Genomic DNA, 25,015 nt, shown 5'->3' on the forward strand with positions numbered 1-25,015 from the left:
AGTAGATGGAGAGCTGTGAGGGGTTTGCAGGGTTCCTGGGTCCTCAGATCGGCAGGATGCAGCCAGGTTGTGTCGGGTCACGGCGAAGCTGGATCAAGCCGCGTCCACCATCGACAGCTGCGCGCATGCGCCTTCCATAAAATGCTTTTTATCAAGGATTATATGTTGCAGGACATCCAGGGTCTTTTGACTCCTACCAGGATTTTCACATAGGGCCTAGATAGATCCTGACATTGGGCTTAGATAGATTATGTCATCCTGACATTGACATCCTGAGGAAGGTAAATACCAAAACATGTCGAGTAGAAGTGAAGTCACAAGGACCCAAAAGTGCCTATAAGTGTCTATATGTTTTAAAAGAGATTTGATTGTTTTGTGAGTATATTTTTATTAAAAGATCTGATTCCCACTATGGAGATGCCTCTGTTTTAAATGCTGGTCATGAGAAGCTAAGGGGTACAGACTGTTTTCTTGCACTAGCCCTGACCTGTGGATGAGCAGAGAGGTAATTGCATCTGGAAAGTGGAGTTGAGTGGTACATAGTGGCTTCCAGGTGGAGACAAGGAATGACCTGGATGTCCTGCTAGCTATCGCCATTGCACAAAAGTCTGATGAGGCTTCCATTCACTTAGAGCATCTTATGCTTTTATACTTAAAGAGGCAATTATATGGTGAGTATAATGTAGAGGCATTATGTGAGTATAATGTTGTGTGATGTGCTACCTTGAATTCTAGTACACTATATTTGTGTTTATGTTTGAATGCCAGTCCTGAACGTTTGAGGAGTGGGGATTATTTTGATCCTGTGTGTATTTCAAGAAAGAGGAGAAAAACCGTGACATCTTGCTAGGTTGATGAGTATATGTTTTTGACTTGCTTGTAAATCAACAGGTCATATATTTCTGGTGAGCCTTCTACCCATTTGTAACATTGAAAGCTGAGGGACTGTTGTGGAAGTTTATTTGGGAGTAGATAATTACGTTTTTTGATACATACTACACTATGAAATTGTTTCTGTTCGAATATTGCTATTACGTTGAGGTACAGTCGAGGAAAGGACTTGGAGCATGTTTCCATTGATGTATCTAGGCCATATGTAAAAGTCCTGGCGGAAAAAGGAGATCCTGGAAGTCCAGCCACATATAGTATAATTCTTGATTCATTATATGTTTGGATGATCACTTTGCACTAATATAGTTTTTCTGGGATAGTATGGCTTGAATGAATATTTGCACTTTATAGTTTTGTTTTATAATATTTTATATATGCGCTGGTTTATATAATTTTTTGCAGTTCTAAACACCAGAGGGTGTAATTGTTTTACCAGCAGTTGGGGGCATACAGTTTTTTCAGAAGGGAATAAGGCATTATTAAATGGGAATGATGATATGGAAAGTGGAATAACTCATAGCAATCAATATCGATCAATGCAACTTCATTTTTAAAATCTGAAATAGTTTAATTTTGATTGTCATGCGATATATCACAAACTAACAAGTAGCATGTGAGTCAGCGCTCACTGGCAATGGTGAAGATAAACCATGATAAATACATAAATCAACAAAGATAAATATGACCCATACAGTCCTTAGTGGTGGGGAGAAGTCAATGGAGAAATCCCTGGAAGGATGAATCCACAGATGGGGATGGTTCGCACAATAACACAGGCAGCTACTCAAGCAGGAAGTGGGATTCCCTCAGATAAGACAAAAAAACAGCAAAGGGAGGGCACCAAGTGAGTTTAAAAGCAGTAACACTTTATTAAAAACACATCAAAGTGTCTTGTGAGCAGCATACGTGGATAGTGCGGTTAGCCATGCAGGCAAGCAGCTGTCACGATCAGATGGAGGACCACTGAAAACCAAGCTCGGACCCGTCGCTCAGGGATGTAACACCGGCGGTGTCTGCAGGTCTTTCACGCCACTGACAGAGCCAACACAAGCCCACACACAAGTGAGGAATGGGCCAGGCTGCAACGCATTTCCGAGGCCCCGCCTCCTTCATTAGGCTCTGTTACATCCCTGAACGGTGGGTCCGAGATTGGTTTTCAGTGGTCCTCCATCGGATCGTGACAGTTGCTTGCCTGCATGGCAACCTGCACTATTCCTGTATGATACTCACAAGACACCTTGATGTAAGTGTTTTTTAAAGTGTTACTACTTTTAAACTCACACTTACTTGGCACACTCCCTTTGCTGTTTTTTTAATTTTGTTGTCTCCTGATTGTCTCCTAAGAGTTGGATGCACTCTATAGAATTGTTTTGCCGTATAAAGCCCAATAATGTAAATGACTACATTGCCAATTGTTGTAAAATTCCATGATGATAATGGTAAACAGGACAAATAGAGAAGGTAAATGTTCCTAATGGGGGCAGAGGTAGCAATTGAAAACATGACAGATGTTCTAATCCCTTTCTACTCTATGCAAAATGAAAAAACAGTTTTGGCTTTAGTTATACTTTAGCCCTTTGGGAGTATCTCGCCAAAGATTGCATTTTTGTTGCAGAGGGTGCTAAAAATGTGACCTGTCTCTTAGTGTAGACTTCTGGCAAAATCAGTAAGCCAATCACACAAGCAGGAAATTACAGTTCTGAGGAAGTTCTGTACATCAACTATGTACAGAAGGCCTCCAGTTGCCATATTGCTTTGACGTTTACAGAAAATGACAGCACTGCAGATTAAAAAAGAAAGGTATTTTTTTTCAATAACGATAAATTACAATATGGCTTGTGTTACAATTGTAAATGCTGTTTAATTTTTTTTGGTGGTTACCCTTCAAGCACAGGTAAATTTGCACTAGCATTAGTTAATTCGTTCACATTGTTACAGTGATATTATCATAGTGTTTGTTATTGTCTGCAAAATATGCATACAAGTCCAAGAAATTATGTATTATTAGAGGTGTTTGATATCTGCAAAACAAAAAAAACACCATGTTCTATTTCAGGACTGCCCCATGGTCATCCACCAGGTCACCCACACCCTGGACCACAACACCAACCAGGGCATGTTGCCCCACCTCTTGGAGACCATCATCCCCCTCCACATGGACATCAAGGCCATCACGATCCTCACCACCAGCCTCCTGGCCACCATGGACCGGCCCCACATGGAAAACATTAACCCTTTGTAATGTGCAGGTGGGTGTTTCCATATGTAAATGGGGGAAGGAAGGAAGGAAGAAAGGACATTTCTTTGAGGCTTTAGATTTAATACCATCTCTAGCATTACTACATTCTATTTGATTGGGGCTTTTAACCACTTAAAGACCGCCCACTGTATATATACTGTGGCAGGGCGGCTCTATTGTGCGAAACAACATTTCATGCAATAGATAGCGCGCATTTTTTTAGCACTGATCACTGTATTGGTGTCCCTGGTCCCCAAAAAGTGTCACTTAGGGTCAGATTTATCTGCCACAATGTCGCAGTCCCGCTAAAAATCTCTGATCGCCGCCATTGCTAGTAAAAAAGAAGAAAAAATTAAAAGTCCATAAATCTATCCCGTAGTTTGTAGACGTTATAACTTTTGCGCAAACCAATCAATATACGCATATTTATGTAGACGAATACATATTGCCCCAAATTGATGAAGAAATTTGTTTTAATACATTTTTTTTTTTTTTTTGGATATGTATTATTGAAGAAAGTAAAAAATTCTTATTTTTTTCAAAATTGACAGTCTTTTTTTGTTTATAGTGCAACAAATAAAAACTGCAGAGGTGATCAAATACCACCAAAAGAAAGCTCTATTTGTGGGAAAAATAGGACATCAATTTTATTTGGGTACAGTGTCGCACTCCTGTGCAATTGTCAGTTAAAATAACGCAGTGCCGTATCACAAAAAATGGCCTGGTCAACCACTTCATGCAAAATCACGTACCTGTACCTAAGTGGTTATACCGGGGTGATGCAGCTGCAGGCATCACCCCGGTACCGTTTTTTAGAGCTAGTGGTTGGCTCTCTCATGATAACAACCGATGAGGTTAATGAGCCACTCGGCCATTATCATAAGGAGCGGGAGGGGACATCCCTGCCCCCCTCCCGCTGCCTTCTGCCGCACTGCCCGGGTCTCCTGTCCCACCAGGAGACCGGAGCAACCATCTGGCACATCCGCCGGCTGTGTGGAGTCTCGAATGAAGCCAGGAATGGCTTTTATCGGGTCTCTAATGTAAAAACCCGAAAGCGACGTCACAATGTCATTTCCGGTTTACTGGACTTTCAATGGCGCCGATTTATAAAAAATGTAGAATTCCAAAACGCCAATTTTTGCGTTTTGAATACTTTGAAGTGCAAAGGAGGGAGGGACAAAAAAACCCCTGCAAGACAAAGGCATAATGAGCTAGTATGCATTGCATACTAGCTCATTCTGAAATACTTACCTTAGATCTAAGCTGTTGCAGCTGTCCCCACACACCGCTGTGACTGGTGACATGCCTTCCGGAGTTATTTCTGGGTTTGCGGGCTCCGGCACTGTGATTGACTGGAGCCGCGATGACGTCACTCCTGCGCATGCGTGCGGAAACCGCCGGTCATGGCACGGCCACTGAAGAAACGGCATGAGCGGGCCGTATCTTCAGTTCGCATGTGTCGATGACATTGGCATATGTGGATACAGTGAATTTCTCCTAAACTGTGCAAGTTTAGGAGATATTCACTGTACCTACAGGCAAGCCTTATTATAGGCTTACCTGTAGGTAAAAGTGGTGTAACAGGGTTTACTACCACTTTAAAGAAAAAAAAAAAGAAAAAAACAATTTTTTTAAGCACCCCCATCCCTGCGAACTCGTGCACCAAAGAAAACGCATACGTAAGTCGTGCCTGCAAATGTAAACGGTGTTCAAATCACACATGTGAGGTATCGCCACGACCGCTAGAGCAAAGCAATAATTCTAGCAAAAAACCTCTTTTGTAACTCTAAACAGGTAACCATTAAAAAATTTTAAACGTCACCTATGGAGATTTTTAAGAACTGTAGTTTGTCACCATTCCACGAGTGCGTGCAATTTTAAAGTGTAACATGTTAGGTATCTATTTACTCGGGGTAACATCCTCTTTCACAATATGGGCTAACTTTACTGCTTTCTTATTTTTTTATTAAAAAAAGTGTTTTTTTTTTCCAAAAAAATGTGTTTGGAAGACCACTGCGCAAATAACGCGTGACATAATATATTGCAACGATCACCATGTTATTCTCTAGGGTCTTTGCTAAAAAAATATATATAATGTTTGGGGGTTATAAGTAATTTTCTAGCAAAAAATACTGATTTTAACTTGTAAGCAACAAGTGTCAAAAATAGCCTTGGTCCAGAAGTGGTTAAAGCGGAGTTCCACGCAGAAATGGAACTTCCGCGGATCGGATTCCTCCCCCCTCCGGTGCCACATTTGGCACCTTTCAGGGGGGAGTGGATACCTGTCAAATCCAGGTATCTGCTCCCACTTCCGGGGAAAGATTGCCGCAATCTGTGCAGCGAACTACGCAATGTCCGGCCCCTCCTCCTTCCACCGCTGCCTTTTGGGAGACACACAGGTCCCAGAAGACAGCAGGGACCATTCAGAAAGCTAAGCGCGACTCGCACATGTTCAGTAGAAAACAGGCTGTGAAGCCGCAAGGAATACCTTCCTGTTTCCCTTAGTAAGGATGCCGGCATCTGCATCCGGAGCTGAGGAAGAGTCGGCTTTGGTTGCCGACATCGCAGGCCCCCTGGACTGGTAAGTGTCCTTATATTAAACAGTATTTGTAGCTGCTGACTTTTAATTTTTTTTTTCCCAGGTGGAACTCCGCTTTACAGGGGTAAATGCTTCCAGGGCTGTGGTGGTTAAACATGGATTCAAGTCTTAAAACATATCTGTAGCTAAAAAGTTCTTTTTAGTTTTGGATGGAGTATGGAGATTTAGCACCTCTGCCAAGTTGCCATTGGTCTCTGTGTGCCCACTAGGAAGATTTACCCTCTTTATTAATCCTTGTGATCATTGAAACCAGGGCAGAATAATAAGGTAAATCCAGGATTTTACAGATCTCACCACAACAAAAAGTGAGGATAAAACTTTGAATGGGGACACCTGTTTTGGTGAGTATTAGGGATGAGCCGAACACCCCCTAGTTCGGTTTGCGGTAGAACATGCGGACAGACCAAAATTTTGTGCGAACCCCATTAAAAAACGAACGTGAAAAATCAAAAGTGCTAATTTTAAAGGCTAATATGCAAGTTATTGTCATAAAAAGTGTTTGGGGACCCGGGTCCTGCCCCAGTGGACATGTATCAATGCAAAAAAAAGTTTTAAAAACTGCAGTTTTTTCAGGAGCAGTGATTTTAATAATGCTTAAAGTGAAACAATAAAAGTGTAATATTCCCTTATATATCGTGCCTGGGGGGGGAGTGTCTATTGTATGCCTGTAAAGTGGCGCATTTTTCCTGTGTTTAGAACAATACCAAAAATGACATTTCTAAAGGAAAAAAAGTCATTTAAAACTGCTTGTGGCTGTAATGTTGCCCCCCCCCAGCCCATTACCGGATCCATTACTCTGCACCCAAATAAAAAAAAGGCATGGGGCCCCCAGGCCCTATATACTCTGAACAGCAGTATACAGGCGGTCCCCAGGTTACAAACAAGATAGGGACTGTAGGTTTGTTGTTAAGTTGAATCTGTTTGTAATTTGGAACAGGCACATTTTGTAAGTGTAGCTCCAGCCAAAAAATCTATTTTTAAGCTTTTTGGATAATATATGGCAGGGTTATCACCTCTGTAACATTTTTTTTGCTGTCTGTGCCACTGTTCAGAAGATTTCACCTCACTTTCTGTCCCAATGACAATTGGATTTTGAAAATTTTGGGTTATTAGGGAAACAAGGATTGGTGATAAAGCATCAGTGGAGACACCTTTTTCCCATAATAACTCTTACAGGAGAGAATTTCCCTTCCTAGGGGTAGATTTCCTCTCACTTCCTGTTGCCTCCCCCCGTTTGCAAGTAGGAGTTGTTTGTAAGTCGGATGTTTGAAAATAGGGGACCGCCTGTATATACTATATGGCCTGCCCTATACACTCTGTGGAAAATTGGGCCTTAGGTGTTGGTGGTACCAGAACACTGTAAGCCCTCACAGTTACTCTTGGTGGGCGCTGGAACGGGCCCTGCTGTGAAATATTATATCAAGAATTGTAATTACATGCCCCTGTTAAACAGGGGCAAAAATATTGGGCCTTAGGCGGTGGTGGTGGTGGCACAACACTGTAAAGCCTCACAGATACTCTTGTTGAGCGCAGGAACAGGCCCTGCTGTGAAATATTGGATCAAAAATTGTAATTACAATATAGTGCAGCCGTAGTGCAGTTGCTACTACTTTTGTGGTGGTGTACACAGTACACAATACAGTGTAGTGCGGTGTTGCAAAACAAAATATACATCATGTCCAGAAGACCACCAAGGAGAGGCAGACACTCACAGGCCACTAAAGGAGGGCAAGCAGGCTCTGTGTCTACAGTCAACAGTGCTGGTCATGGACATGGTGCATCCTCTGCCGGTGGCCGTGGGGCACACTTGTCCTTTTTTTCTGCTGCTGGCCGTGTTATTGAGCCAGAACATGCAGAAGAGTTGGTGGAGTGGATAACAAAGCCTTCCTCATCCTCCTCATCCTCTGTCACCCAGGCTCAGAGTAGTTTTCCTTCCTATGCAGTTGCTAAAGCGGCCTATTCCACCGGCTCCTTGTCCACAGTCACTTCTTCCGTAGCCCAACCATCATGCAAGGAGGAGTCCCCCGACCTATTCGACCACATTGTCGGGTACATGCTGCTGGAGGACGCGCAGTGATTTGAAGGCTCTGATATTGGTTCCCAGGTTGAGGAAGGGAGTAACGTGAGCCTAGAGAGAGGGGGTGCCCAAGAAGGACAAAAAACTAGCAGTCATGTTCCCCCAGCTGCAGCATAGTGCCAAGTTTGCTCCAGTGACAAGGCGGGAGGGGATGATGAGGTCACTGACTCTACTTGGGTGCCCGATAGAATAGAGATGGAGGAGGAGGCACAACTCCAATGATGCAGGATGTCCTCTAGGGGGCAGCTTAAGGGCAGCCACCCTACTGCATCACACCGCAGAGCTCCGCAGGTGCAGGGTGCTGCTGACTCCCCCCTGGTTTTGAAAAGTTCCTTGGTGTGGGCCTTTTTGGACACGTGTGCAGCAGATCGCACCGTTGCTGTTTGCAACCTATGTCTGAAGCTGATCAAGTGTGGCCACAACAGCAGCCACTTGGGCACCACATGCATGACCAGACATATGATGACCTCCCATGCTGTCTTTTTCCCGTATACTATATTTGAGATTTAATATCTCTCAGATATGATTTGGGTTAAATGAGAGTTCTTTGACCATGAGTGAAAGCTTTAACACAATAACAACATTTATTGGTGAGTAGTTGAAAGTCTATCTAATACACAACCATCTATCTATAGTCTACACCATGGTAGAAAATATTAGGTTAAAATAAGAGAATTACATGAAGGAATACAGAGTATATTCCTGAAAACATTACTTTGCAAACATATTTAGTTACAAGTAAAATGCAGACTTTTCCCATAATTACCCTTTGCACCAAGGTTCCATTCTGATGGTTGCTCTCCCATAAAAGTATGTGTTTCCCTCTCATCTAGTCTGTGTATATAATTACATGCTGATGCCTCATTGGTTGGCATAGCGTGGCTCTGATTGGTGAGCTTCCCTATTCCTGGTTAAGGACTGGCTACATCTCCAATCCCTATACTTTGCATAAGTCAGCCCACTTTAATGCAAATCCTTGTGACTATTCTGAGCAGGAGCTTAACTTGAATTTTCCCTGGAAGTTAAGTATTGATTACGGGTTGGCCTCCCTTCATTGCATATCCCAGCATGGGATTCTTTGAAGTGAGCATGTGTAAAACAATGAGGTTTGGATCCCATTGTTTGTATACACAAGCCTAGGCACCGACTTGTCTGGTCTACCAGAGATTTCTGTGAAGATAATATGTTCCGCCCTATATAGTTAAAAACAAATTAAATAAATTCATTAAATATAAATAAATTAAATATAAATTAAATATATTCATTAAATATAAATAAAATATAAATTAAATATATTCATAATTACAATATCCATTGGCAACAGCACTTGAAAGACCCACATCAAAGAAAAAGGCAGACTTCTCCTTGCTCCTCATCTGGGATCTCCAACCCTACTCCAGTCCTCTCGAAAACCTGCACTGAGAGGAATGAAGGTATAGCAATAGGTGTCCCAAGTACTTGCAGCCAATCTGCAAGCAGTACACCACCATCCGATTTTAGCAGGCATATTTCCCTACCCCAGTTGCTAAACCGTAAAAAGAAATTCGGTCCCAACCATCCAAATGTTCACAGTCTGAATGCTAGCTTGAATGCCAGCTAGACCAAATTGCTAGCACTGCAACTACTGCCTTTTCAGCTGGTAGACTCTGCCCCCTTTCGTGAAAATTGTGGAATGTGCTGTACCTCAGTTGCAGGTTCCAAAACACCATTTCTTTTCATGGAAGGCTATTCCAGCTCTCTACCGGCATGTGGAAGGCAATGTTTTTGTCTTGTTGGACAGGGCGGTCAGCAGTAAGGTATATATTACCGCAGACTCATGGTCTAGCAGGCATGGGCAGGGATGTTACCTTTCCTTCACGGCGCACTGGGTAACTCTGCTGGCAGCTGGGAAGGATGCAGGACAGGGTTCAGCATTGTTGGAGCTTGTTCCGCCACCACACCTCCAAAATGCTAGCGTTGATTCTGCCACGGCTCTCTCCTCCACCCCCTCCTCTTCTTCTTCCTCTATGGCCTCTTCTGCAGATTTGTTCTCTGAACCCGCGGTGCTCCGTAAGTGTTCAAGGGGCTACGCAAGCACTCAGGCAAAAAGATGCCATGCGTTGCATGAGTTACATAGTTACATAGTAGGTGAGGTTGAAAAAAGACACAAGTCCATCAAATCCAACCTATGTGTGTGATTATATGTCAGTATTACATTGAATATATGTTGTGGTCGTTCAGGTGCTTATCTAATAGTTTCTTGAAACTATCGATGCCCCCCCGCTGAGACCACCGCCTTTGGAAGGGAATTCCACATCCTTGCCGCTCTTACAGTAAAGAACCCTCTACGTAGTTTAATTTTAAACCACTGCTTAGGGGACAGGAGCCACACTGGGGCAGAGATTCTGTCAGCTCTGCAGGGGCAGGCTCAGAGGTGGTTGACGCCATGCCAGCTTCAGCCAGGTTTTGTTGTATGCCACAATGGCACCAACCTTCTCTCCGCCCTCCAACATGGACACTTGACCCATGTTCCATGTTTGGCACACATCCTGAATTTGGTGGTGCAGCGGTTCTTGAGCAGGTACCCAGGCTTCCAAGATCTCCTGAGGCAGGCCAGAAAAGTCTGTGGTCATTTCCAACGGTGATACAATGCCAGTGCTCGGCTGGCTGACATTCAAAGGGAATGCAACCTGCCCACCAACCGCCTTATTTGTAACATGTCCACCAGGTGGAAGTCAACCTTGGCAATGCTGCAGTGGCTGTACATGCAGCAGAGGGCCATCAATGAGTACCTGTGTGAGTATGGCAGCAGGACAAGGTCAGGGGAGTTTGGCTTCTTTTTGCCACACCAGTGGCTACTGATCAAGGATGCATGCACTGTCCTGTCACCATTTGATGAGGCCACGAGGATGGTGAGCAGTGACAATGCATGTGTCAGTGATACTGTCCCTCTTGTCTTCTTGTTGGAGCACATGCTTCATGGAATAATGGACAGGGCACTTGAGGCAGAACAGTGTGAGGAAGAGGAGGACTTCCTTACCTCTCAAGACCCCCTTTATCCAGATATTATTCCTGCAGGCCTGCCAAACACACAGGAAGAAGAGGAGGAGGAGGAGGATTGTGTCAGCATGGACGTGGAGGATAACACTCAGCAGCAGTCTTCAAGGGATGGTTTTCAGTCCCCAGAAACCCAAGGAGTTGTAAGTGGCTGGGAGGAGGTTGTTACGGATCATGTGATCCTTAGTGACCCAGAGGACTCAGAATCGAATGCCTCTGCAAACTTTCGCAGGCTCTGCAGAATCAGGGAGGCCATGCAGCATAAGGACCCTAGGATTCGTGGTATCAAAGAGAAGGAATCATTACTGGCTGGCAACCCTTCTTGATCCATGTTACAAGAGTAAGGTTGCAGAACTCATCCTGCCTTCGCAGAGGTAGCAGAGGATGAAACATCTTCAGGAGGCCTTCAAGAAAGGTTTGTGCAATGCATTTCCAGACCCTGTGAGGTTACGATTTCCTGGTGCTGGACAACATGCTCCTGAGGCTTCTGTCAGGTCACCTGAGGCCAGGTGACAGATGCACACCGTTGGGGTCAGGAGTGCACCGCAAAGGTAGTGGAACCTATGGCTGACTGCTGCGGATGGGAGTCTAGGTGGTAAGGAAGGCAGGTCCGCTGGAACACCAACACGGATCCCACAGGGGCTAGAGCATAAGATTCCCCAGGACTTGCAGTGCACAGGTTAATATAGAGTTCCCTGATAGGGGCTGGGGTGGAGCCATGCTTTGAGGAGAGATTATTTAAGTAGCCAGGTGAGAGTGGCTGGCCTCTAAAGGTGTACGCATGGAGAAGAGGTAAGCTGACAGACAAAGATTACTGCATAATCATGACAGCTTCGTTCAGTCAGAGGAAGAGCAGTGGAGAAGGTGGCCGGCTGACCAATGCCTTCAGACAATTTTTCAGACCTCAGCGCCAAGGTCCGATCGGTTCAAGCAACCATCGCCAGCGTCTGCATTACATGGTGCAGGAATATTTAGGGGAAAGAGCAGACTTAAAGACCTTTCCAACAGAGCATCCACTGGGTTACTGGGTCTTGAGGATGGACCACTGGCCAGAACTAGCTCAATATGCAATTGATCTACTGGCCTGTCCTGCATCCAGCGTTCTTTCTGAACGCACATTCAGTGCTGCTGGAGGGTTTGTAATGGATCATAGAGTGCGCCTGTCCACAGACTCCCTTGATAGGCTCACATAGGTTGCAACTCAGCATTCTCTCTCCTCCAAACACGAGTTGTGTTTCTACCAAACAGTTCTACTTTGGTTTCATCTGACCATATGACATTCTCCCAATCCTCTTCTGGACCATCCAAATGCTCTCTAGCAAACCTCAGACGGGCCCAGACATGTACTGGCTTAAGCAGGGGGACACGTCTGGCACTGCAGGATCTGAGTCCCTGGCGGCGTAGTGTGTTACTGATGGTAGCCTTTGTTACGTTGGTCCCAGCTCTCTGCAGGTCATTCACTAGGTCCCCCGTGTGGTTCTGGGATTTTTGCTCACCGTTCTTGTGATCATTTTGACCCCACGGGGTGAGATCTTGCTTGGAGCCCCAGATCTAGGGACATTATCAGTGGTCTTGTATGTCTTCCATTTTCTAATTATTGCTCCCACAGTTGATCTCTTCACACCAAGCTGCTTGCCTATTGCAGATTCAGTCTTCCCAGCCTGGTGCAGGTTTACAATTTTGTTTCTGGTGTCCTTCGACAGCTCTTTGGTCTTCACCATAGTGGAGTTTGGAGTGTGATTGTTTGAGGTTGTGGACAGGTATCTTTTATACTGATAACAAGTTCAAACAGGTGCCATTAATACAGGTAATGAGTGGAGGACAGAGGAGCCTCTTAAAGAAGAAGATACAGGTCTGTGAGAGCCAGAAATCTTGCTTGTTTGTAGGTGACCAAATACTTATTTTCCACCATAATTTGCAAATAAATTCTTTCAAAAATCAGACAATGTGATGTGTGAGTGTGTTTCCACATTTTGTCTCTCATAGAGGTATACCTATGATGACAATTACAGGCCTTTCTCATCTTTTGGGGGGAGAACTGCACAATTGGTGGCTGACTAAATACTTTTTTGCCCCACTGTATATATATATATATATATATATATATATATATACAAGACTATCTGTATATATATTAAATACACTGCAGCTAACTGAATCACCTGCCTGCCAGAAGTATATTAGAAACAATACACTAGGAACGGCCTGCAGTGAGATATATCTAAACTGTATGCAGTGGATATATATATTTATACGAGACTATATATATATATATATATATATATATATATATATATATATATATATATATATATATATATATATAAATATATATATATATATATATATATATATATATATATATAAAATACACTGCAGCTAACTGAATCACCTGCCTGCCTGAAGTATATTAGAAACAGTACACCAGGAACGGCCTGCAGTGAGATATAGCTAAACTGCTAAACTGTATGCAGTGGATATATATATATATATAAATATATATATATATATATATATATATATATATATATATATATATATATATATATATATATACACACGAGACTAATAATAAACTAAAGGCAATCAGCGCAAACTATAATGTGATGAGAAATGCAAGCTGAACACTATAAGGATTCACCAACCTAGATAACAAACTATAAAACAATACTAGTGCAGCACAAATAATAATAAGAAAAAGTCCTTGTGATCACACAAATAATCAATTCTTCTTGGCAAAGGGAAGCAGATTCATTTCTATAAGGCACCAATATTCGCCAATTCAATCATATGAATGCGCTTACCGGAAACGGTGAACCTCTTAATTACAGGAGGTCATACGAGCCTGGGTTCCATATGGACTAGGTAAATGCCGTACAACTATACTGGATCTCGTCTATGGACACCAACCGTCAGCTTTCCCGGGTAGAAGCACATGAACCTTCAGTGCGGTGTAACCTGCAGCTCCTGATTCTTGGCTGTAACAGTGATGACGAGCGGATTGTCCTCAGGCGTAAGCTTTGAGCTTGTTCTTGGCGTGCAGCATCACATGTCTGGTTAGGGTGCCAGATCTGTTTGCAGTGGTAGCAGAACTCTGTTCCACAGCCATCAGGACCACATGTCAACTTTGGGCAGCTGGCACAGCCAAAAGGCACCCTGCCTTTGGCCAATTATGGCTCTCATAGCTGAGGGTGCTGTGATTGGCCAAAGCATGCAGGCCATGGTGCATGCTCTGGCCAATCATCATACAGCAATGCACTGCGCTCTCACAGTGCATTATGGGCCGTTACACGCCACTCGAATTTGGCGTGAATGGCCCATAATGTTCAGTTTTTGATGAACGGGCGAACAATGTTCGAGTCGTACTCATGTTCGACCCGAACAGAAAGCTCATCCCTAGTGCCCATCAGTTGTAATGTTCTGAATCCACAGGTGCTTTGAAAACTAGATTACTCTAGGGAGAGTCACCACCTTTCATGGTCACTGCTCCCATGCAGTACATTGGTTTACTGGTTATCGTGTCTTCCTGGCAATAATGGGGTCCCTGGTTATAATCCCAGACATAATACCATCTGCATTAGGTTTGCATGTCCTCCCTGTGCTTCAGCAGGTTTTCTTTGGATAGTCTAGTTTCCTCCCACACTATGAAGACATGCTGGTAGGTTAATTTTTTCCTGTCCAAATTAGCCTTAGTATGTACAGTACTGTGCAAAAGTTTTAGGCAGGTGTGAAGAAATACAGCAAAGTAAGAATGCTTTCAAAAATATATCTACCTCAAGTACAGTCAATATCACCCCCTTCCAGTCCAGGCCAATTTTCAGCTTTCAGCACTGTCACACTTTGAATATCAATTGCTTAGGCATGCAAGACTGTACCCAAATAAATTGTTATCATTTTTTTGAGACAGATAGAGCTTTCTTTTGGTGGTATTTAATCACCACTGGGTCTTTTATTTTTTGCTATATAAACAAAAAATACCGAAAATTTAGAAAAAAAAACACTTTTAGTTTTTGTTATATAATTTTGCAAACAAACAATTTTTCTTCAGAAATGTAGACCAAAATGTATTCTGCTACAGTGTATATTATTTAGTCTGTGTAAAAGTTATAGTGCCTACAAATAAAGGTATATATCAGGGGTAGGCAACCCCCGGGACGCCAAGCCTCTTTTGCCAGCACTCGATTCCCTCCCCATCAGCAGAGCAGCGCAGGGAAGTGTCAGTGAGACACTAATGCATTCCAATTTCAGAATTCCCCACGCCTCACCTGCACTAAGGGGGAGGCACTCTGCCCCCACACATTGTAAAAGATGGGAAACATTGTTTGGTTCTCTAACTTTGCTGTAGCTATGATTGTCAGCTTTTGTGATGGAGAAGAGATTGGGTGCAGTTCTGCTAGGGAGGGGTCATCCCTGTTTCCAGGAGGAGGATTGTCTTGGCCACTGCTAAAGCCAATCACAGTCCTGCTAGCCCCGCCCACCATCTGGAGGAAGATGACTCGCTTGGTTGCCACTACCAATCTCAGAAAGAAGGGATTTCACTGTGATTGAGAAAACCACAATCAGGTGACAGTTTGTGTAATTACTGTTGAGCTTCTGGGAACTTTGTTGAAATTATTCCTGAACCTTTGCGTCACTTACTACTGAACCCCTGCACTCTGAGTCCCTTTAAGCCACAGCCAGTATTCAGCACAATGAAAATCACACCCAACCACTTTTTCTCAGCTCAACTTATGATCCTGCACACAGGCCCACTGCTTTCAGACCTGACCTGAGCTCATCATTGCGCATCCATTCCAGATGCATGTATGTGACATCACATACAACCACGTGGGCTGGATGCAAGAGGTGTATTAGCAGGATGAGTGTGCCAGGACAGGTAGATGTGTCTCATCTCTGCTTACTTTCACCAATCTGCATATCACGCATATCATAGATGAAAAGAGGGTACAGCGGTGGAGCAGATAAGCAGGATGGTACAGCGGTGGGGAAAATGAGCGACGGGGTTAGGAGGTGGAACAGAAGAGCAGGAGGGTACAGCAGTGGGGCAGATGTGCAGGGAGGTACAGTGGTGGCAGAGATGAGAAGGGGGTTCAGCAGTGGGACAGAAGAGCAGGGGGGTATAGTGATGGGCCAGATGAGCAGGGGGGTTCAGAGTTGGGCTTGATGAGCAGGGATTCAGTGTTGGGCCAGATGAGCAGGGGGGTAGAGCAGTGAGGCAGATGTGAAAGGAGGTGTATTAGTGGGGCAGATGAGCAGGGGGTTAAAGTGGTGGGGCCAGTGAGCAGGGGGAACAGTGGTGGGCAGGAGAGCAGGGGGAAAAGAGGTGGGGTAGAAGAGCAGGGGGGGTACAGAGGTGAGACAGATGTGCAGGAGGTACATTGGTGGGGCAGATGAGAAAGTGGGTAACAGTGGTGCGGCAGATGAGCAGATGGGTTCAGTGTTAGGACAGATGAGAAGGTGATTCAGTAGTGAGACAGAAGAGCATGGGCATACGGCTGTAAAGCTGATGTGCAGGGTGGTACAGTGGTGGGGCAAATGAGAAAAGGGGTACATTGATGGGGCAGATGAGCAGGGGGGGTTACATTGGTGGGACAGAAGAGCAAGGGGGTACAGTGGTGGGGCAGATGTGCAGAAGGTACAGTGGTGGGAAGGTTGAGAAGGGGGTTCAGCAGTGAGACAGAAAAGCAGGTGAGTACAGTGATGGGTCAGATGAGCAGGTGGTTACAGTGGTGGGACAGATGAGAAGGGGTTTACAGTGGTGGGAAAGATGAGCGGGGGGGTTTAGTGTTGGGGCAGAGGAGAAAGGAGGTACATTGGTGGGACAGATGAACAGGGGGGTATAGCGGTGGGGCAGAGGAACAGGGGGTACAGAGGTGGGGCAGATGTGGAGAGGGGTGCAGAGGAGAAAGGAGGTACATCGGTAGAACACATAAGCAGGGGGTTACAGCAGTGGGGCAGAGGAGCAGGGGGAACAGAGGTGGGATAGATGTGCAGGAGGTATAGTAGTGGGGCAGATGAGAAAGGGGGTTACAGTGGTGGGGCAGATGAGCAGATAAGTTCAGTGTTAGGACAGATGAGAAGATGGTTCAGTGGTGGAGCAGATGTGCATGGAGGTACAGTGGTGAGACACATGAGAAAGGGGGAACATTGGTGGGGCAGATGAGCAGGGGGTTACAGTGGTGGAACAGAAGAGCAGGGTGGTACAGTGGTGGGGCAGATGTACAGGGGGTTATAGTGGTGGGACAGATGAGCAGGGAGGTACAGTGGTGTGGCAAATGTGCAGGGTAGTACAGTGGTGGGGCAGATGAGAAAGGGGGTACATTGGTGGGAAGATGAGAAAGGGGGTACATTGGTGGGGCAGATGAGCAGGGGGGTACAGTGGTGAAACAGATTTGCAGGGGGGACAGTGATCTGAGGTGTGAAGGTACATGAATTGAGGCTCATCTGAGGTGTGGAGTTGCAGCAATTGGGGCTGATCTGAGGCGTAAGAGTGCAGGATGTTAATTTTTCACTACTAAAGTAGTTTACAGCATTTACTTTATAAAAAATCCTTTTCGTGATTGAGAGTGTGAAGTTGACATTTTTTTTGTTATAAAATCAGCACACTTAATTTCTTTGAAAACATTTTTCGGCACACTGTGCTCAAAAGGTTGCCTACTCCTGTTATATATATTTGAAAATTGATCAGTCCTGATTAGGGATGAGCTTCGAGTTTGAGTCGAACTCATGTTCGACTCGAATATTGGCTGTTCGCAAGTTTGCCGAACAGCGAACAATTTGGGGTGTTCGCGGCAAATTCGAATGCCGCGGAACACCCTTTAAAAGTCTATGGGAGAAATCAAAAGTGATAATTTTAAATGCTTATATGCAAGTTATTGTCATAAAAAGTGTTTGGGGACCTGGGTCCTGCCCCAGGGGACATGGATCAATGCAAAAAAAAGTTTTAAAAATGGCCATTTTTTCAGGAGCAGTGATTTTAAAAATGCTTAAAGTCAAACAATAAAAGTGTAATATCCCTTTAAATTTCGTAGCTGGGGGGTGTCTATGGTATGCTTGTAAAGGGGCACATGTTTCCCGTGTTTAGAACAGTCTGACCGCAAAATGACATTTCAAAGGAGAAAAAAGTCATTTAAAACTACTCGTTGCTATTTCATTGCCGGTCCGACAATACACATAAAAGTTCATTGATAAAAACGGCATGGGAATTCCCCACAGGGGAACCCCGAACCAAAATTTAAAAAAAAAAATGACGTGGGGGTCCCCCTAAATTCCATACCAGGCCCTTCAGGTCTGGTATGGATATTAAGGGGAACCCCGGCCAAAATTTAAAAAAAAATGACGTGGGGGTCCCCCTAAATTCCATACCAGACCCTTCAGGTCTGGTATGGATTTTAAGGGGAACCCCGCACCAAAATTAAAAAAAAAAAAAACGGCGTGGGGTCCCCCCAAAAATCCATACCAGAACCTTATCCGAACACGCAACCTGGCAGGCCGCAGGAAAAGAGGGGGGGACGAGAGTGCACTCCCCCCTCCTGAACCGTACCAGGCCACATGCCCTCAACATTGGGAGGGTGCTTTGGGGTAGCCCCCCAAAACACCTTGTCCCCAAGTTGATGAGGACAAGGGCCTCATCCCCACAACCCTGGCCGGTGGTTGTGGGGGTCTGCGGGCGGGGGGCTTATCGGAATCTGGAAGCCCCCTTTAACAAGGGGACCCCCAGATCCCGCCCCCCCCCGTGTGAAATGGTAAGGGGGTACCATTTCACAAAAAAACTGTCAAAAATGTTAAAAATGACAAGAGACAGTTTTTGACAATTCCTTTATTTAAATGCTTCTTTTTTCTTCTTTCTTCTATCTTCTATCTTCCTTCATCTTCTTCTTCTGGTTCTTCTGGCTCTTCTGGTTCTTCCTCCGGTGTTCTCTCAAGCATCTCCTCCGCGGCGTCTTCTATCTTCTTCTCCTCGGGCCGCTCCACACCCATGGCATGGGGGGAGGCTACCGCTCTTCTCTTCATCTTCTTCTCTTCTTCATCTTCTTCTCCGGGCCGCTCCGCATCCATGCTGGCATGGTGGGAGGCTCCCGCTGTGTGACGCGTCTCCTCTTCTGACGGTTCTTAAATAACGGGGGACCCCGCCCCCTCTGACGCACGGGACATGGCGGGACTTCCCTGTGGCATTCCCCGTGATGTCACGGGGAAGTCCCGTCAAGTCACATTAGAGGGGGCGGGGTCACCGGGTGGCGCCCCCCGTTATTTAAGAACCGTCAGAAGAGGAGACGCGTCACCCAGCGGGAGCCTCCCTCCATGCCAGCATGGGTGCGGAGCGGCCCGGAGAAGAAGATGAAGAAGAGAAGAAGATGAAGAAGAGAAGAAGAGGAAGAGAAGAGCGGGAGCCTCCCCCCATGCCATGGGTGCGGAGCAGCCCGAGGAGAAGATAGAAGACACTGCGGAGGAGATGCTGGACGAGAACACCAGAGGAAGAACCAGAAGAGCCAGAAGAAGAAGAAGATGAAGGAAGATAGAAGAAGGAAGAAAGAAGAAGCATTTAAATAAAGGAATTGTCAAAAACTGTCTCTTGTCATTTTTAACATTTTTGACAGTTTTTTAGTGAAATGGTAGGGGTACTTTTGTACCACCTTACCATTTCACACAGGGGGGGCTGGGATCTGGGGTCCCCTTGTTAAAGGGGGCTTCCAGATTCCGATAAGCCCCCCGCCCGCAGACCCCCACAACCACTGGCCAGGGATATGGGAATGAGGCCCTTGTCCTCATCAACATGGGGAAAAGAAGTTTTGGGGGGCTACCCCAAAGCACCCTCCCAATGTTGGGGGCATGTGGCCTGGTACGGTTCAGGAGGGGGGGCGCTCTCTCGTCCCCCCCTCTTTTCCTGCGGCATGCCAGGTTGCGTGCTCGGATAAGGGTCTGGAATGGATTTTTGGGGGGACCCCACTCCTTTTTTTTTTTTTAATTTTGGCGTGGGGTTCCCCTTAAAATCCATACCAGACCTGGAGGGTCTGGTATGGAATTTAGGGGGACCCCCACATCATTTTTTTTTTAAATTTTGGCCGGGGTTCCCCTGTGGGGAATTCCCATGCCGTTTTTATCAATGAACTTTTATGTGTATTGTCGGACCGGCAATGCAATAGCCGCGAGTAGTTTTAAATTACTTTTTTTCTTTGAAATGTCATTTTGCTGTCAGACTGTTCTAAACACAGGAAACATGCGCCCCTTTACAGGCATACTATAGACACCCCCCAGCTACGAAATTTAAAGGGATATTACACTTTTATTGTTTGACTTTAAGCATTATTAAAATCACTGCTCCTAAAAAAACGGCTGTTTTTAAAACTTTTTTTTGCATTGATCCATGTCCCCTGGGGCAGGACCCGGGTCCCCAAACACTTTGTATGACAATAACTTTCATATAAGCCTTTAAAATTAGCACTTATGATTATTCATGTTCGTGTCCCATAAGCTTTAACGGTGTTCGCGTGTTTGAACAAACTTTTTTCCTGTTCGCATGTTCTGGTGCGAACCGAACAGGGGGGTGTTCGGCTCATCCCTTGTCCTGATGTACTGACTGTCTATATTGAGGCCCTAAAATGTCAGGACAGTACAAATACCCCCAAATGACCCCTTTTTGAAAAGTAGACAGTCCAAGGCATTTACTAAGAGGCGTGGTGTGTTTTTAAAGATGTAATTTTTGTCACAGTTTTTTGGAAAATGAAGAAATAAACTAAAATAAAATTGAGAGGAGAGAAAACGAATGTTAACTTTTAGTGTACAGGGGACACAGCGATTACCAGGCTCTCTGTGCGCACTCTGTGATAAATATGTCAGCCTGCATTGGTACTGTATTGGTACTGTTCCCATCCCGCAATTTATGTGCTATAGGCGGACAGGAAGCAGATATATTTTTATTGTTTATTTTTATTAATTTACAAATGCAAAGTGAGAGAACAGAATAAAATTTGGTGTGACTACACTTTGGCTTTAAACCAGCACACTTTGTCCACTTGCCCAAAGTCAGAGATTTTGTAGGATTCTGATGTATGATTAACCAATTATATCAAGCAGGTACTAATGATCATCAATTTCATATGTAGGGTGAAATACAGTCATTAGCTAAAACAGAAACAGCTCTGTAGGAGGTATACAACTGGGCGAGGAACAGCCAAACTCTGCTACTAGGGTGAGGTTGTGGAAGGCATCAGTAAGGTCTCTCCCAGGCAAAGATAGCAAAAGCAGTCTGGGGTTTCTAGAGGGGTAGTTCAAACTCTTTTGAAGAAGCACAAAGATACAGGCAATGTTGAGGACTGTGGATGCAGTGGTCGGCCAAGGAAACTTATTGCAGCAGATGAAAGACACATCATGTTTATTTCCGTTCAACATCAGAAGATATCCAACAGTGCCATCAGCACAGAACTGGAGGAAACCAGTGGGACCCAGGTACATCCGTCTACTCTCTGGTGAAGTCTGGCCAGAAGTGGTCTTTAAGGAAGAATTGCAGCCAGGAAGACAAACCTCCGACGTAGAAACAAAGCTAAGCATCTCAACTATTTATGAAAACATAGGAACAGGGTGCAGAAAAATAGCAGCAGATGCTCTGGACTGATGATTTGAAATATTTGGCTGTAGCATGAAGCAGTTTGTTCGCTAAAGGACTGGAGAGTGATTGGGTGATTGGCTCCAAATGTATTCTGCAGCAGGACAACGACACCAAACATACAGACAATGTCTTCAAGAACTATCTTCAGCGTAAAGAAGAACAAGGAGTCCTGGAAGTGATGGTTCCCCCTGAGCCCTAAACTCTACATCAGGGATCCTCAAACTACGGCCCTCCAGCTGTTGCGGAACTACGTGTCCCATGAGGCATTGTAAAACTCTGACATTCACAGACATGACTAGGCATGATGGGAATTGTAGTTTCTGAACAACTGGAGGGCCATAGTTTGAAGACCCCTGCTCTACATCATCGAGTCTGTCTGGGATTACATGAAGAGACAGAAGGATTTGAGGCAGCCTACATCCACAGAAGATCTGTGGTCTGTTGTCCAGGATATTTGGAACAACCTACCTGCCCAGTTCCTTCAAAATCCGTGTGCAAGTGTACCTAGAAGAATTCATGCTGTTTTGAAGGCAAAGGGTGGTCACATCAAATATTGATTTTAATTGGATTTCTCTTCTGTTCATATACAGTACTATTGATAAAGGTAAACTATTAACACTTCTATTTCTGAAAACATTCTTAATTTTCACTCCTGTCTAAAACATTTGCACAGTAGTGTATGTGGAATAGGGACCTTAGATTATAAATTTCTTGAGGGCAGGGACTAATATGAATACGTACAATACGTAAAAATGTCAGCGCTATGTAAAAGTCTGTAATGAATGAATGCTTTAGTATTGGTTAGTGAGGCTGCCAATCTGCCTATCACAGCGATGAACCATTAGTTTGGCAAAAAAAAGTTAACCGGTAGCAGTGATGGTGGTCGCTATTTGCATGTCAGAGTGCCCTGGTTTTCAGAAATCCTAGAAATCTGTATCAGTCCTGCTATTTCATTTAAGTCAGACATTTTTTAACTTATTTTGAACCATGGGTTTACTAGCCCACACTGCACATTAGAGGGCCAACACATAAGGATATATCGCTTTTCTATTATGATAAGGAGATATTAAAAAAAAAAATACTTTTTTATTTACAAACATTTTTCATGTTCATGTTCCAGTGCATTTTGACTGAGGTCCATAATTAAATTAAATATACGGCCACAGCTTAAAAAAAAAAAAAAACAATGGAAATTTTTAACCACTTCCATATCGGGCCTATTCTGGCACTCCTCTCCTACATGTAAAAATCATCATTTTTTTGCTAGAAAATTACTCAGAACCCCCAAACATTATATATATATTTTTTTAGCAGACTCACCCTAGGGAATAAAATAGCGGTCAATGTAACTTTTTATCTCGCACAGTATTTGCGCAACAATTTTTCAAACGCGTTTTGTTTTGGAAAAAAAAACGATTTCATGATTTATTTCAAATATTTTTTATTTGGTTATGCGATATACAAAAGTTAACATAGATATCCTACTTAGTATTGTCTTACATGTAAAATTTTTGCGAGGAGTTAACAATACAGACATAACAAGAAAAGTCGTCATTATTTCACTTGTAAAAATCATGCGCCGAGCAGGCTCAGTATTATTTACTGGTTTCTCGTAGGGAGGCTACCTCATTCTGATGTGTAAGATTTACCAAATACCTATAGTAAGATAAAGGATAAAGAACGCAATAATGTTAAACTGAATGGGGAGGGGAGGGGGTAATTTGGCACCCAATTATTTCAGCTTGTAGTCCATGGATTGTGCATTTTGGATCTTTTAGAGTGTGAGAATTTAGTTTGCTTCTCTGTGAAATTCTCTCCAGATGCGCCAGTCACGTACTTTGAAGGTGAGCCTGACGTGCAGAGGGAGACCTCTCCTACGGCTCTGGTTCCAGGATCACTGGAGTGGAAACAGTGACCCTCGGAGCACAGCGGGGTAGGAGAGCCTGCAGGTTTCGCTTGACTGAAGATGGAGTCCGCTTGGCGGAGACAGGAACAGGCTTGATTGCTGTGGATGCAGGAACGCTGAGAGGTAGCAGGCAGGTGCGCACAGATGCAGGACTTGTAGGCAGATGCACACGGATGCAGGACTTGTAAGCAGATGCACACGGATGCAGGACTTGTAGGCAGATGCACACAGAAGCAGGACTTGTAGGCAGATGCACACAGATGCAGGACTTGTAGGCAGATGCACACAGATGCAGGACTTGTAGGCAGATGCACACAGATGCAGGGCTGCAGGCCGGAGCAGGGTCAGACAAGCCAGGTCACAGCAGCGGATCAGACAGAAGCAGCAGGCAGAGAATGGTCAAAGTGCAGGCAGGATGGGCAACAGGAGATCAAACAAACAGGAACACAGAGCAGGTCAAAGGCAAGCCAAGGGGTCAGGACTGGAGACATCAGCGAGGTTAGGAGAAGCTGGGGAACACTGGAGCAGATGCAGGTTCAGGATCGGGTACAGGATGAGCTGCAGATCAGACAGCAAGGATGCATTCTGAAGTGGCCCCTTTTAAGGATCACTGGGTGCCAAAGCTGTGTTACTGTGTGCGCGTCCACGATGTACGCACGCGCATGCGCACTGGCGCACGTCTATTCACTGATGAATGCCTATGGACTGGAACAGATCCCAATGGACCCATGCGCCCACAGCCAGTTGCAGAGCCATGCGCAGTACGTCCATGACAATGCCATTGTTCATAAAATTTAGAAAAACAGCCTTGTTTGTATACCATTATTTGTTCTAGGACGTGTGTCTCTGAAACAAGATTAATTACCTCACCAATATTAGGGGTGATGTTTGTCTTCCATTTTCTCATAAGTATTAAACGTGCTGCGTGTAGTATGTGCATAACCACCTGTTTAAAGTTGTGAGGAAATTTTTCTAATTCTATACTCAGGATAGCCATCTTGATGTTAGGTCTAATTATAAATCCTGTCAGTTTCGATACAAGTCTAAATACTGAATTCCAGTAGCTACGCAAACTAGGGCATGACCACAGCATGTGGGACAACATCCCCACTGGGCCACAGCCTCGCCAGCATTAGTTGGATTGTGCTGATTTGAATTTGGCCAGCATGTATGGCGTGTAGTACCACCTAAGGTGGATTTTCTGTGCCATTTCCCAATATGTGGTGCATTTTGAAATGGACATGTTGTTTACTATTGCCTTTTTCCATTGATATTCCGTGATGGTAGTGTTAAGTTCATTTGTCCATTTGAGCATTGGAGATTGGGGAGGATGGACATTTTAAATGCTGCCAATCTTAACGCCCAGGATAAATATAGTTTACCAATTTTATTAGTTTCCTTTTGGGTCTCTGTGAGCAATGGGGCATAGTTTTCTTTATATAAATTGGACATGGGGGAGGTCAGTGTGATTCCCAGGTATGATAGTGTGTTGGGGGACCATGGGTATGAAAACTGAGACTGTAACTTTTGTTTTATGGTATTGTCTATGTTTATACCTAAGATGTTGGATTTTGTTTCGTTTACTTTGTAGAAGGAGATTAAGTTGATATCGTTTAAGATCTGGTAAAGAGTGTATTGTGTCGTCTAATATCAAAATTATG

The 25,015-nt window shown here is 44.4% G+C and overlaps 1 long non-coding RNA gene across 1 annotated transcript in view; it reads left to right on the top strand.

The window, feature by feature from the left end:
* The window catches only part of LOC141146913 (uncharacterized), a 47,998-nt gene that overhangs the window by 14,464 nt on the left and 8,519 nt on the right, over nucleotides 1–25,015 (top strand). Inside the window, exon 3 of the long non-coding RNA XR_012244997.1 lies at nucleotides 2,948–3,140. This is a non-coding gene — a long non-coding RNA (uncharacterized lncRNA). The remainder of the gene's footprint in view (nucleotides 1–2,947; nucleotides 3,141–25,015) is intronic.

Source organism: Aquarana catesbeiana, linkage group LG06 (assembly GCF_042186555.1).
Source record: "Aquarana catesbeiana isolate 2022-GZ linkage group LG06, ASM4218655v1, whole genome shotgun sequence".
NCBI classification, from domain to species: Eukaryota; Metazoa; Chordata; class Amphibia; order Anura; family Ranidae; genus Aquarana; species Aquarana catesbeiana.